The following is a 12,721-nucleotide window of genomic DNA, read 5'->3' as shown; positions in this document are numbered from 1 at the left end:
TTAAAATGTATTAAATTTGCCAAATATTACATTATTTATATATATGAAATATGACGATAATTATCTAGGATTTGTTTTTTGTTTTTTTTTTAAATATTAGAAGTAAGTCATTGAACACAAATGGCACTGCTTTCTGAGAATAAGCCAGAAACTCTTTATGCTAACTTAATATAATGTAACACAAATCACTGAAACATTTTTAGGAGACATGGAGCCATAAGAAAGAACAATAAATTACAAAACCGTGCAGCACAATGCAATTTAGTAAAAACCTTAACATGAATGCAGATTATAAGATGTGCCATACTCTCAATCACACATATTTTTCATCTCAGTCCTGTCTGCTGGGCCGTTGATGTGCAACAGGTTGGGTGAACTGAGTGGGCTTTCTGGCAAAAATGGAGCTAGTTTTAGTCTCTGCATCCTCCTACAAAGCTGAGAAGTATGCATATTGGATATCAGGAAGTGACAGAAAATAAGTGCAGTCTCAGTAATCCCTCGGCAAGTGTTTGAATCACAGCCCTCAGGAAAATAAAAGGATATAAGCTGCCATCATGCTGCGGAAACGAATGATTTCTAGATAAGAGGTATCATGAGAGTATGGTGATTTGATGACGTTATTTGATGGTAAGGGTTACTCACAGTACCAAGAACAACTTCAGATGCACATAATGGCAGATTGTATTTAAACCGACATTTTCTGAAAGGACGCATGAGGATCCTGTTCATGATGCTACAGTTTGATCATACCAAAGCGTCATTTGCATCATTTTCTGAACCGTTACTCTCAGTGTTTCCGCATACATTTGAGAATAGCAGGAGATATTATCGTCTTGTTCTTGAATGCACAACATATAAAACATTGAATGACCCCCTGCTAGCCTGATGTTTTCGGGGTTTTTTTTTTTCTTTCTGTTAAACCTATTTGTGATTTCATTGTGTATGATTATAGCTTTATATATGGTACTGTTCGTGTTCATATAATTTTTGTGTCTTTCTCCTCTGAGTGCAGTGTGACATTTTATTACTGGCATCCTTTGTGAACTGCAATGTCAGGTCTTTCGTTTAATTATTTCACATCTATATTCTCTTGGCATACCGCTCGCCCCTGAGAGCGAACGTGTTCTCATTACCCTCACGGTTCAGAAGACCAATAAATACAAATACTTGTTCTTATAATCCTTTAGCAGACCTGTATGTGTATGGAGCTATGCATGTAATTATATTTTAATGGGCTTTGTCATTCGGTGTGGATTAAAATGTTGGTTTCTCAGAATACTGCCTTGATAGGTGAGCTGCTGGCTGATTTTTCTTATAGTCTGTGTCTATATAGTCTATGTTCTGTTGCAAAACGCACTGAAATGAGAATTCTCTCTTATAGAGTAGTTAAATACCAAGGAAGTTAATCTTAATGGCAGATAGAGAATGTAGTCATTTTTTAAAATGCTTAATATGCGAGTTTTAATTTTTGCTATATTCTGTCAGGGAAAAAAGTCAAAAAAAAAAAAAAAAAAAAAAAGACCTTTTGGTTAGCAACAACCTGGCAGTACAGTCAAAAATACACCCGGTGTACCCTTTAACATTAGTCTAAAATGTATTTGTCGTTACTTGCTTTTTATACTCTGTATATGACCTTATATGACCGTATATGACCGCTTTTTATGACCGTAAAGACATTTGATTTGTTACAAAAGATTTCTATTTCAAATAAATGCTGTTCTTTTTATTCATCAAAGAATCCTGAAAAAATGTATCATGATTTCCACAAAAAATTAAGAAGCAAACTGTATTCAACTTTGATAAGAAATGTTTCTTCAGCATCATATCAGTATATTAGAATGATTTCCAAAGGATCATGTGATCAAATATATTAAAAATGGAAAACAGTTATTTTAAGTTTTGATATTTCACACCATTACTGTTTCTGTTATTGTTTCTACTCTATTTTTGCTATGAATGCAGCCTTGGCGAACATAATAGACTTGTTGCAAAAACATAAAAAAAAATCAAACTGTTGCAAAAACTTCAGGAAGGAAGATGACAAGAGGCAAGTAGATCTAATAGCAGCATAAACTTTTATTAAACAAAATAGAATAATCTAACCCAGGGCTCGTCAACTGGTGGCCCGCGGGTCAAATCCGGCCCACCAATCGCCTTCATCTGGCCCGCGGCAACCCAATCTCCCTTCTCCTCTTTTCCTGGCGGTGCGGCTAAATTTGGTTAGACACGCGGCCGTAGTGGCGCCTGCAGTTGTACGGCTATATACACACTGTTCGTACCATGCACGCTCCTCCGACTGACCTGAGAAACGTTTTCCGTGCGAATATTTCAGCAGTTATTATGTGTGTCCCGTATTTCTGTCGACTGAACCAGTGATAGCAATCATTTTTGAACTAATCATTCTTTTGTCTCAATTCTTCTTTTCCGTGAATTGGCCAAACGCGCTTGCGTAACGATTCGAAACGATTTGGATTTGTTCGGACCGCTCTGTCACTGAATCATCTGTAGTTGTTTTTTTATAGGCCTATATAACATATCATAATATAATATCATTTGACAGTGGTAGTGAGTAGCCATGTATGGTTTTACCTGTGGTTACCAAGTCTCACTGTGAGAATATTTTCATTTAAGCCTAATAATAAAATATTTTTTACAATACGACCTAAAAGGAAACAGGTGTGAGTGACTAATCACCAAAGACCATGGTAACTAATGATGAACGGGAAAAATAGGAACAAAGGAAACAAGAAACAATGAAAAACAAACTAAAAGTCCATGAGCATGAAATTAAAACAATATCAGAACATGACAGCTGTCAAACGGTACTATATATCTTTTTTTTTTTTTTTTTTTTTCTTTTTTTTAAAGCAAAAGGCAGTTTTAGTGCACTTTTATATGAATTATTTTTCTTTTTCAATGAAGCCTGCAAATATACCATTTCAAACCCCCAAAACTTACCACATTCTTAGAAAATGTGGTCGATAAATATGTGTGTCTGTGCCTCTGTGCATGTTCACAGAAATACGTGGGGTGTGTTAGTTCTTTTTTGGGGGGTGATCGAAACACTTTAAAGAGTGCAAGTACAATATGGCAGTACCTGCATCCCTAGAACAGATGCATCATTCTTTTTGTTTGGCGCTTCAGTGGATTTCTGGAGTTGTCCAAACTCCTTTTAGTACCCAGGATGTGGGAGAATATGGTGGTGACTGCAAATTTGAGCAATTCAAAGAGAAGGCACTAGTAGAGGTGATGTGTTGTGAGATTTTGGCTTTTTTTTTTTTTCAATAGTGAAATTTTAAATTCTGTTTTATTTTTAAAGTATTTAAAGAATGAGAACAGGTGCTGCACATGACCCATGGGCTGTAGTTTGGACACCCTTGAAGTGGGTTTTTAGAAAAAAGAAAGTGGGTATTTTTTGAGTGTTTGGTACTTGGATGCTTTGTGGGAGTGAGAATAGCTCACAGCCCTGGAATGTGTCAGAAATCCCATTTGGAAAAGGCAGCACTGTACGTGTGACATTCCTTCATGCTACATTAACTTCTCGGTGAATTGCACGCACAATTGGTTGTTAAATACCGCTTGCGTGGTTTGGCAGAAGTGCTGGCTGTCCATTAATGACTCTTTTCCAAACATGTGGCAGTTGAAGAGATTGTTAGGTTGATTTATGCATTCACACGCTTAGGATTTATAATGATTTTCAGAATACTGACAGTGGATCTTGTACCTGTGACAGTGCTTGTCTTTTTTGATCTAATCTAACTTCACTTCAGATGAGTCATGCTTGGGGCTCGGGTAGGAGAAACCGATGCTAGATCATCAGCACAGAAGGGCACATGCTACCTGGGGTGTTTGGTCTCTCATTTCCTCCGCTTTGATAGTAATTGAATGCATGAGAACATAATAAGATGGCCGATGTGTTGATGCTGAATTTAAGATATTGAGCATGTTTACATGCACATTCTTAACCCAATTATGCTTAAAGGCACAATATGTAAGATTTTTGGATTAAAATATTCAAAAACCACTAGATCAATGTTATATTTTGTCGACTTGTGTACTTAAATTATCCCACATGTTTCCAAGAATGTTTAAATACAGAGAAATAAGCTATTTTAACCAGGACACGGACCATGTCCGTACATCGACTATCAGTAACATCATATCCACGTTACCCTTGTAGAATCCATGGAAACACCAAAGACGCTTTACTATATTATATGTTTTATTAGACAGGTGAGCAACTGTTTGGATACATTTATAGACAGAAAACTAATCATTGTTTTATAGCTCAACACATTTAGTCTTATTGTTTGAATCTCGTTTTTTTGATTTTCCGCGCATACCATGCCTCAGAGAAAAACACTATTTTGTCAAGCGGCTAACACAGTATAATCAGATGCAGCTTTATTTTTAGTAACAGTAAATGCAGCATTTTCTCTGTCATACAATGTTTTAAAATGAATTGCATGCCATTTAGCAACACTCAGCGTCATCAAGCTACGCCTTTGTTTCGAATAGGCGATCTCTAGCGACGAAAAGTTACATATTGTGCCTTTAATAAGCTCACAATGCATGTGGTCATGTACAGTATCTCACAGAAGTGAGTACACCCCTCACATTTTTGTAAATATTTTATTATATCTTTTCATGTGACAACACTGGAGAAATGACACTTTGCTACAATGTAAAGTAGTGAGTGTACAGCTTGTATAACAGTGTAAATTTGCTGTCCCCTCAAAATAACTCAACACACAGCCATTAATGTCTAAACCACTGGCCACAAAAGTGAGTGCACCCCTAAGTGAGAATGTCCAAATTGGGCCCAATTAGCCATTTTCTCTCCCCGGTGTCATGTGACTCGTTAGTGTTATAAGGTCTCAGGTGTGAATGGGGAGCAGGTGTGTTAAATTTGGTGTTATCGCTTTCACTCTCTCATACTGGTCACTGGAAGTTCAACATGGCACCTCATGGCAAAGAACTCTCTGAGGATCTGAAAAAAAAAAAACAGAATTGTTGCTCTACATAAAGATGGCGTAGGCTATAAGAAGATTGCCAAGACCCTGAAACTGAGCTGCAGCACATTGGCCAAGACCATACAGCAGTTTAACAGGACAGGTTCCACTCAGAACAGGCATCGCCATGGTCGATCAAAGAAGTTGAGTGCACATGCTCAGCGTCATATCCAGAGGTTGTGTTTGGGGAAATAGACGTATGAGTGCTGCCAGCATTGCTGCAGAGGTTGAAGGGGTGGGGGGTCAGCCTGTCAGTGCTCAGACCATACGTCGCACACTGCATCAAATTGGTCTGCATGGCTGTCATCCCAGAAGGAAGCCTCTTCTAAAGATGATGCACAAAAAAGCCCGCAAACAGTTTGCTGAAGACAAGCAGACTAAGGAACCATGTCCTGTGGTCTGACGAGACCAAGATAAACTTATTTGGTTCAGATGGTGTCAAGCGTGTGTGGCGGCAACCAGTTGAGGAGTACAAAGACAAGTGTGTCTTGCCTACAGTCAAGCATGGTGGTGGGAGTGTCATGGTCTGGGGCTGCATGAGTGCTGCTGGCACTGGGGAGCTACAGTTCATTGAGGGAACCATGAATGAGCAGAGCATGATCCCCTCCCTTCGGAGACTGGGCCACAGAGCAGTATTCCATCATGATAACGACCCCAAACACACCTCCAAGACGACCACTGCCTTGCTAAAGAAGCTAAGGGTAAAGGTGATGGACTGGCCAAGCATGTCTCCAGACCTAAACCCTATTGAGCATCTGTGGGGCATCCTCAAAAGGAAGGTGGAGGAGCGCAAGGTCTCTAACATCCACCAGCTCCGTGATGTTGTCATGGAGGAGTGGAAGAGGACTCCAGTGGCAACCTGTGAAGCTCTGGTGCTCAAGAGGGTTAAGGCAGTGCTGGAAAATAATGGTGCCCACACAAAATATTGACACTTTGAGCCCAATTTGGACATTTTCATTTAGGGATGCACTCACTTTTGTGGCCAGCGGTTTAGACATTAATGGCTATGTGTTGAGTTATTTTGAGGGGACAGCAAATTTACACTGTTATACAAGCTGTACACTCACTACCTTACGTTGAAGCAAAGCGTAATTTCTTCAGTGTTGTCACATGAAAAGATATAATAAAATATTTACAAAAATGTGAGGGGTGTACTCACTTCTGTGAGATTCTGTACATGCATTAACCCCTTTTCCTTTATTGGAGTAAAGTCATAAATGGCTTAAGCACATACTGATCGACACAGCTAGATTTTTGCCCATTACCCGATTTCGTCCAGCATGTAAACACATTAACCTGCGTTCTGTCGGCACATTAGCTATATTTCAGCAAAATTTTGAGGGCAAAAAAGTCCATTGTCTACAGTGTAGTGATGTATCACAAAGATGTCAGTTTCAAACCAAGCAGCTTTCTGTTGGTCAGCGTGACAAATTCACCCAGCACTGTTTATTTAACATCACATCTCACATAGCAAATGCAATACTCTGAGTCAGATACATGAGTGATTAGGTTTTGACATGACTACCGGGGAATAAACTGATTTATTAATAAAGACTTATAAACCAGGTATTCTTGTGTTGCCAGGTTATTGGTTTCCATGTCAACCGGGAAAACAAGTTAATTCAATAAGATGATTTTTGGGGGTTAAGCATATCGGTATGAATGTAAACATGTTCATTGACGCTGATTGCCAGATGAGGTTATTAAGACTGTAATTTGTTTAATTATTGGCACTGTGCATCAGTTGGCCACATTTCCAGCAGGTATTGATCAAATATTAGTTACTGCATGTGGGCGTGTTTTATTTATAACAAAGGTTATCGACATGCTCGTCTATCATGTGGCATGTGGACACTGTATCTGCACCGGCAGACAAATGTGATATAGATCGGCACAGCAGGGCTTTATGTGCAGATTCAGTCTATTAGCATACAGGCCAGCAGGTAGTCTGCCAGAGGAATCGATGGCTTCATAAATCTGAGTCAGAAAGGTTGTCTTCTCCCCACAAAACATATAAAAGCCATTAACATCCTCTGAAAATGTGCCTTTTTGCAGCTCTGCTAACAATCTTCAAGAAATTTGTCAAAGTGGTGCCTAAAAAGGGAGAAGTGTAATATTTTTCTGTTTGGCGTTGCTGTAGAAAAAAGAAAGTAAAATGCATCTCTGGGAGTCTTAATCTGTCCTGATTTCCGGCTTCTGAGGGAAGGTTTGCTCAGGGGATATGGACCTCAGTAAACTACAGCCGAGCCAGAAACACTCTGATATGTGGGGAAACAGAGAATAGGAAGAATATCAACTGTATTTGTTAGAAAGGTCAGTTTAAATGTTAAAATAAAACAAATAATAAAACTTCCCATGATTATATTATATTATATTATATTATATTATATTATATTATATTATATTATATTATCCAGTGTTGGGGAAAGTTACTTTTAAAAGTAATGCATTACAATATTGCGTTACTCCCTCAAAAAAGTAACTAATTGCGTAACTAATTTTTATGATAAGTAATGCGTTACATTACTTTTGCATTATTTTTTCTCACCTAGGCTGGGCTTGCTTGTTTGTTTTTTAATAACAACAAAAAAAGTTCTATTTTTGGCAAAAGTTAAGGCCCTTTCACACCAAAAGTGAAATCAATAAGCCTCAGGCTGAGGAAATGCATATTTACACCTGTACAGTAGACTGCATCTCTGGAGCTCAGCCACAGTGATCTTTGGGTTCTTCTTTACCTCTCTCACCAAGGCTCTTCTCCCCCGATAGCTCAGTTTGGCCGGACGGCCAGCTCTAGGAAGGGTTCTGGTCGTCCCAAACGTCTTCCATTTAAGGATTATGGAGGCCACTGTGCTCTTAGGAACCTTAAGTGCAGCAGAAATTTTTTTGTAAGCTTGGCCAGATCTGTGCCTTGCCACAATTCTGTCTCTGAGCTCTTCAGGCAGTTCCTTTGACCTCATGATTCTCATTTGCTCTGACATGCACTGTGAGCTGTAAGGTCTTATATAGACAGGTGTGTGGCTATCCTAATCAAGTCCAATCAGTATAATCAAACACAGCTGGACTCAAATGAAGGTGTAGAACCATCTCAAGGATGATCAGAAGTAATGGACAGCACCTGAGTTAAATATATGAGTGTCACAGCAAAGGGTCTGAATACTTAGGACCATGTGATATTTCAGTTTTTCTTTTTTAATAAATCTGCAAAAATGTCAACAATTCTGTGTTTTTCTGTCAATATGGGGTGCTGTGTGTACATTAAAGAGGAAAAAAAAAAGAACTTAAATGATTTTAGCAAATGGCTGCAATATAACAAAGAGTGAAAAATTTAACGGGGTCTGAATACTTTCCACACCCACTGTATGTATATATGTATGTGTATATATATATATATATATATATATATATATATATATATATGTGTGTATATATATATGTGTGTGTGTATATATATATATATATATATATATATATATATATATATATATATATATGTATATGTATGTGTGTGTGTGTGTGTGTGTGTGTGTATATGTATGCAAATCCTTCCCAGCTAACACACTAAGTACCAGTTATGTAATTTGTTGGTACTTTTTGGTAATTTCTTACTAATTGACAACGTTGTATGCTCGTAATTTCTTTTGCGCTTTATTTATAATGAAGCGGTATACAGCGTGCACACGCCGCATTTGCGCGTTTAATTGAATAGGGTGCACTACAGGCAGAGTAAAGAAGTTTGACCTGACAGGAAAGTTTGTTTTCTTTAGTCTCCTTTATATTAATAGCAAAAGTTTCAAACACATTATTTCCCTTGACTGTCTGAACTGCCTGCACCACAGTGGTGTTTTCCACAAGTGCCAGAGATTAAAGAGCTGAGCTACCTTGCATCATTATTCTATGCAGCAAGTGTGAATTTCATCTGTGGCTGATGATTTTACAGTGTTTCATGCCACTATATCAATAAGCACATCTTCATTAATCTACCGCCACTTATTCTTGACATGTCTAAATGAGAGATTGCTAGTGATGTCCTATGCAAATGAGAACCTCATATACACTTCTTCTTCAAGGACGACAGAGGTGTAGATGTTTCTTGCCATTATAATGTGTTAGTGGTAGACATGATAAATCCATTACATGCAGAATTTACACCGCTTTAAATTATTTTAAATTACATAATAGGTTAGTTTTAAGACAGATTTAAAAAAGACAGTGTGGTTTGATCTTACAAGGTGACTGGCTTCGTAATGTATCGGCTAAAGGCTGTTTACCTCAAATTTTGATGGTTGTCATCACTTGTGTCATGATTAATTGGGTGTATAGAGACAGTATAAGTTGGAGTAGACGGACCATTCGTGGGAAAATGAATGGAAGAAACTGCAACCTCTGGCTGTATAAATTGGAGTTGTGAGCCTTTTTGATACACTCTTAGGGTGAAAACAAAGGTTCAGTGGGGTTTTATATAGAACCCCAGGGTTCTTGACTGAATTTTAAATAACGCTTTATGCCAAAAATGTTATATAGAGAGAGAAATGTCTTAAATGATTGCATGTTTAACATGTTATTTCATTTGTTTTCTTGAGTGAAAGTATGTTTACATGCTGTTCCAGTCATAAAATTTAAAGGCACAATATGTAAAATTTTTGGATTTAAAATATCCAAAAACCACTGAACAGTGTTATATATATTTTGTTGACTTGTGTACTTACATTATCCCCAATGTTTCTAAGAATGTTTAAATGCAGACAAATAAGCAATTTTAACCAGGACACGGAGCGTGTCTGTGCGTCGACTATCAATGACATCATACCCGCGTTATCCTCGATTTCCGGTAGCGAGCAACTGTTTGGAATGATACATTCATCAACAGAAAATGAATTACGTTATATAGCACAACACAGTTGTGTTATACTGTTTAAATCTCGTTGTTTTTTTTGTTTTTTTTAACCATGTTTTACCATGCCTAATATCAATCTAGCTTACTGCAATATGCAACAAATGTCTCATAGCAGCCGCCGAACGAACGCAGAGTAGCACTATAACATCTTTCAACACACAAATGTATCTAATATGATAAAACAGTACTGCTTTATCCCACATACGCATGACTGGAAGAAGTGGAAGCGTTGACTGTGGCATAATAAAAGTTCTGCTGCTCTCAAACCGTGTGTTGCACTCGTCTCTCATTAGCAGTCGATCCAGCAGACTCGTTTCTGCTCGCACAGAACTCGGCCCTGCAAACAGCTCATACTACAGTAACATTAATAATCTCATCCATGAACATGATTTCTGACCGAGTCCCGTCCCGATTCTTTTCCACCGGCTGTAGACAATGAAGACGACACCTCCCATGATTTCGTGAAATCAAGGCGTCATCAGGCTACGCCTTTGTTTTGAATAAGCGACCTCTAGCGGTGAAAATGTACATATTGTGGCTTTAATCAAAATAAGAAAAAAAATTAGCAAATTCCATAAAATGATCCCATGATGGTACTAAAAGGTTTTATATATGAAGTGCCTGACAAAACCCTTCAAGGTTATAAAACCTTTTCTTCTAAGTGTAATCATTGCCCATGTTGTTTTTATTTTTTTGCTGATTTGAAGTTTATTAATGAAACACATCTTGACAAACAGTTTTGGAGATTTTAGACTTTCACCTATACAGGATCTCTTCTTATGATGTTAGTAAGATGGCTAGCAGGTTGACTGTCTTGCCTTAAAGGGACTTTGATGGAGCATCTTGAATCCGTTGTATTGTCGTTCCCCTACATTAAATCAGGTGGCTTTTCAAAGAAACCATCTACCCTCATCTGTAAAAGTGTAATCCTGAGGGTGATCCTTCTTACACGATGTGTACACCTGTTATCTAAAACACACTGACAATAACGAAGGGCCCCTCTGGCTGTTCAGTAATCCCTCGTATTGCTTCTAGAGCCGTGGTGACGGTGTTGTTAGGTTTCTCAGTCATGACAGATCTCTAGGTGGAACTGACATAGTACTCCCTGTATAACATGCTGGGTCTCCTGCAGAGCTCTAATGGGATCACATCTTTTCATGGTTAAAAAAGATACACGAAGGTTTTTAACCATGAACACTCTGTGTCTGACTTGCTAATGGTTGTTGCTATGGGCTTCTTTGGCAGAGCGTACAGCTATAGTTACGTGCTAGTTACCAAATGTGTTAGATTCTGAATCCTATTGTTCCATTTGAGTCTCAGCTAGCAGCTAGCAACACTGGCGATGTTCTGTCTACTGCACTCTTGTTTTTGTCACAGAAAGACCAAAAAATATTGAAATTGTTTGTTATAATCTTAATGTTAAGAATAATTTCTGTTAAATTAATTCATATACAAACTTGCATACATTTATATAAATGAAAATGTTTATTTTTGCTTGAATATTCAGAAAATGATCTCTACTAATCTACTACAAACCTGATGTCCAGATCTCTATACCATTCAAAAGTTTAGGGTCAGATTGTGAAGGCTGCATTTATTTGATCAAAAATACAGCAAAAAAAGTAATATTGTTAAATATTATTACAACTTTAAAATGTAGTAAATAGGGCTAGATATCAGTTTCGATCTGATTCTCGAATTTCAATTCGATTCAATGAATTCACTGTTTCAATTTTCACTGGCACCACCACAAAAAAAGTAATACATGAATAAAATAGTTATTGTTTTTGATGTTTTTTACCCATGTATGCTTGTATTGTAATGAATTAGGTTATGACACCAAAATTTTAGATACCAGTAAAATGTAACAGTTTTCAATTCCCATTTCGATACCTTAGCTAAAACTAATATCAATTTCAAAGATTATTAAAGACAAGTAAAGAGTCATTAATAAATAAAGAACAAATAATCAAACTATTGCAGGAACTAACTACTGCTAATTCATTTCACATTTATTTGTATAGCGCTTTTCACAATACATATCATTTCAAAGCAGCTTTACAGAGAATGCATGTCAACATTACAATTTAGAGTAATCTGTTATCAGAGGTGACTGTGTCCAAATTATGTAATTTCAGAAATGTACATATACAAATCACGCAGTTATCTAACGATGTATTAATTTAAGCAATATATCAGTTTAAGGCAGAAACAATGAGCTTGTTGAAGTAATGAATTCATGTTAACAATGATTAGGATATATAGCAAAATTTGCATTGGTGCATGTTGGTCCAGAGTTTGCGTCATCTTAAAGGGTTAGTTCACCCAAAAATTAAAATTTTATTACTCACCCTCATGTCGTTCCACACCGTAAGACCTTCGTTCATCTTCGGAACACAAATTAAGATATTTTTGATGAAATCCGATGGCTCAGTGAGGCCTCTATTGCCAGCAAGTTAATTAACACTTTCAGATGCCCAGAAAGGTACTAAAAACATATTTAAAACAGTTCATGTGACTACAGTGGTTCAACCTTAATGTTATGAAGTGACGAGAATACATTTTGTGTGCCAAAAAAACAAAATAACTTTTCAACAATATCTAGTGATGGGCGATTTCAAAACACTGCTTCGAATCTTTTGTTTCGAATCAGCGGTTCGGATCGCGTGTCAAACTGCCAAGCTGCTTAAATCACGTGACTTTGGCGCTCCGAATCACTGATTCGAAACAAAAGATTCGAAGCAGTGTTTTGAAAACGGCCATCACTAGATATAGTTAAAGTCGTTATTTTGTTTTTTTGGCGCACAAAAAGTAT

At 37.4% G+C, this 12,721-nt stretch overlaps 1 protein-coding gene across 1 annotated transcript in view; it reads left to right on the top strand.

Annotated features, from left to right (window-relative positions):
* eys (eyes shut homolog) overlaps nucleotides 1-12,721 on the top strand; it is a 238,982-nt gene that overhangs the window by 21,503 nt on the left and 204,758 nt on the right. The gene's annotated exons all lie outside the window — the stretch shown is intronic.

The sequence above is a fragment of the Ctenopharyngodon idella genome, chromosome 13 (genome assembly GCF_019924925.1).
Source record: "Ctenopharyngodon idella isolate HZGC_01 chromosome 13, HZGC01, whole genome shotgun sequence".
Lineage (NCBI taxonomy): Eukaryota > Metazoa > Chordata > Actinopteri > Cypriniformes > Xenocyprididae > Ctenopharyngodon > Ctenopharyngodon idella.
Note: the sequence above shows the minus strand (reverse complement) of the source record. Positions and strands in the feature narration are given on the sequence as shown.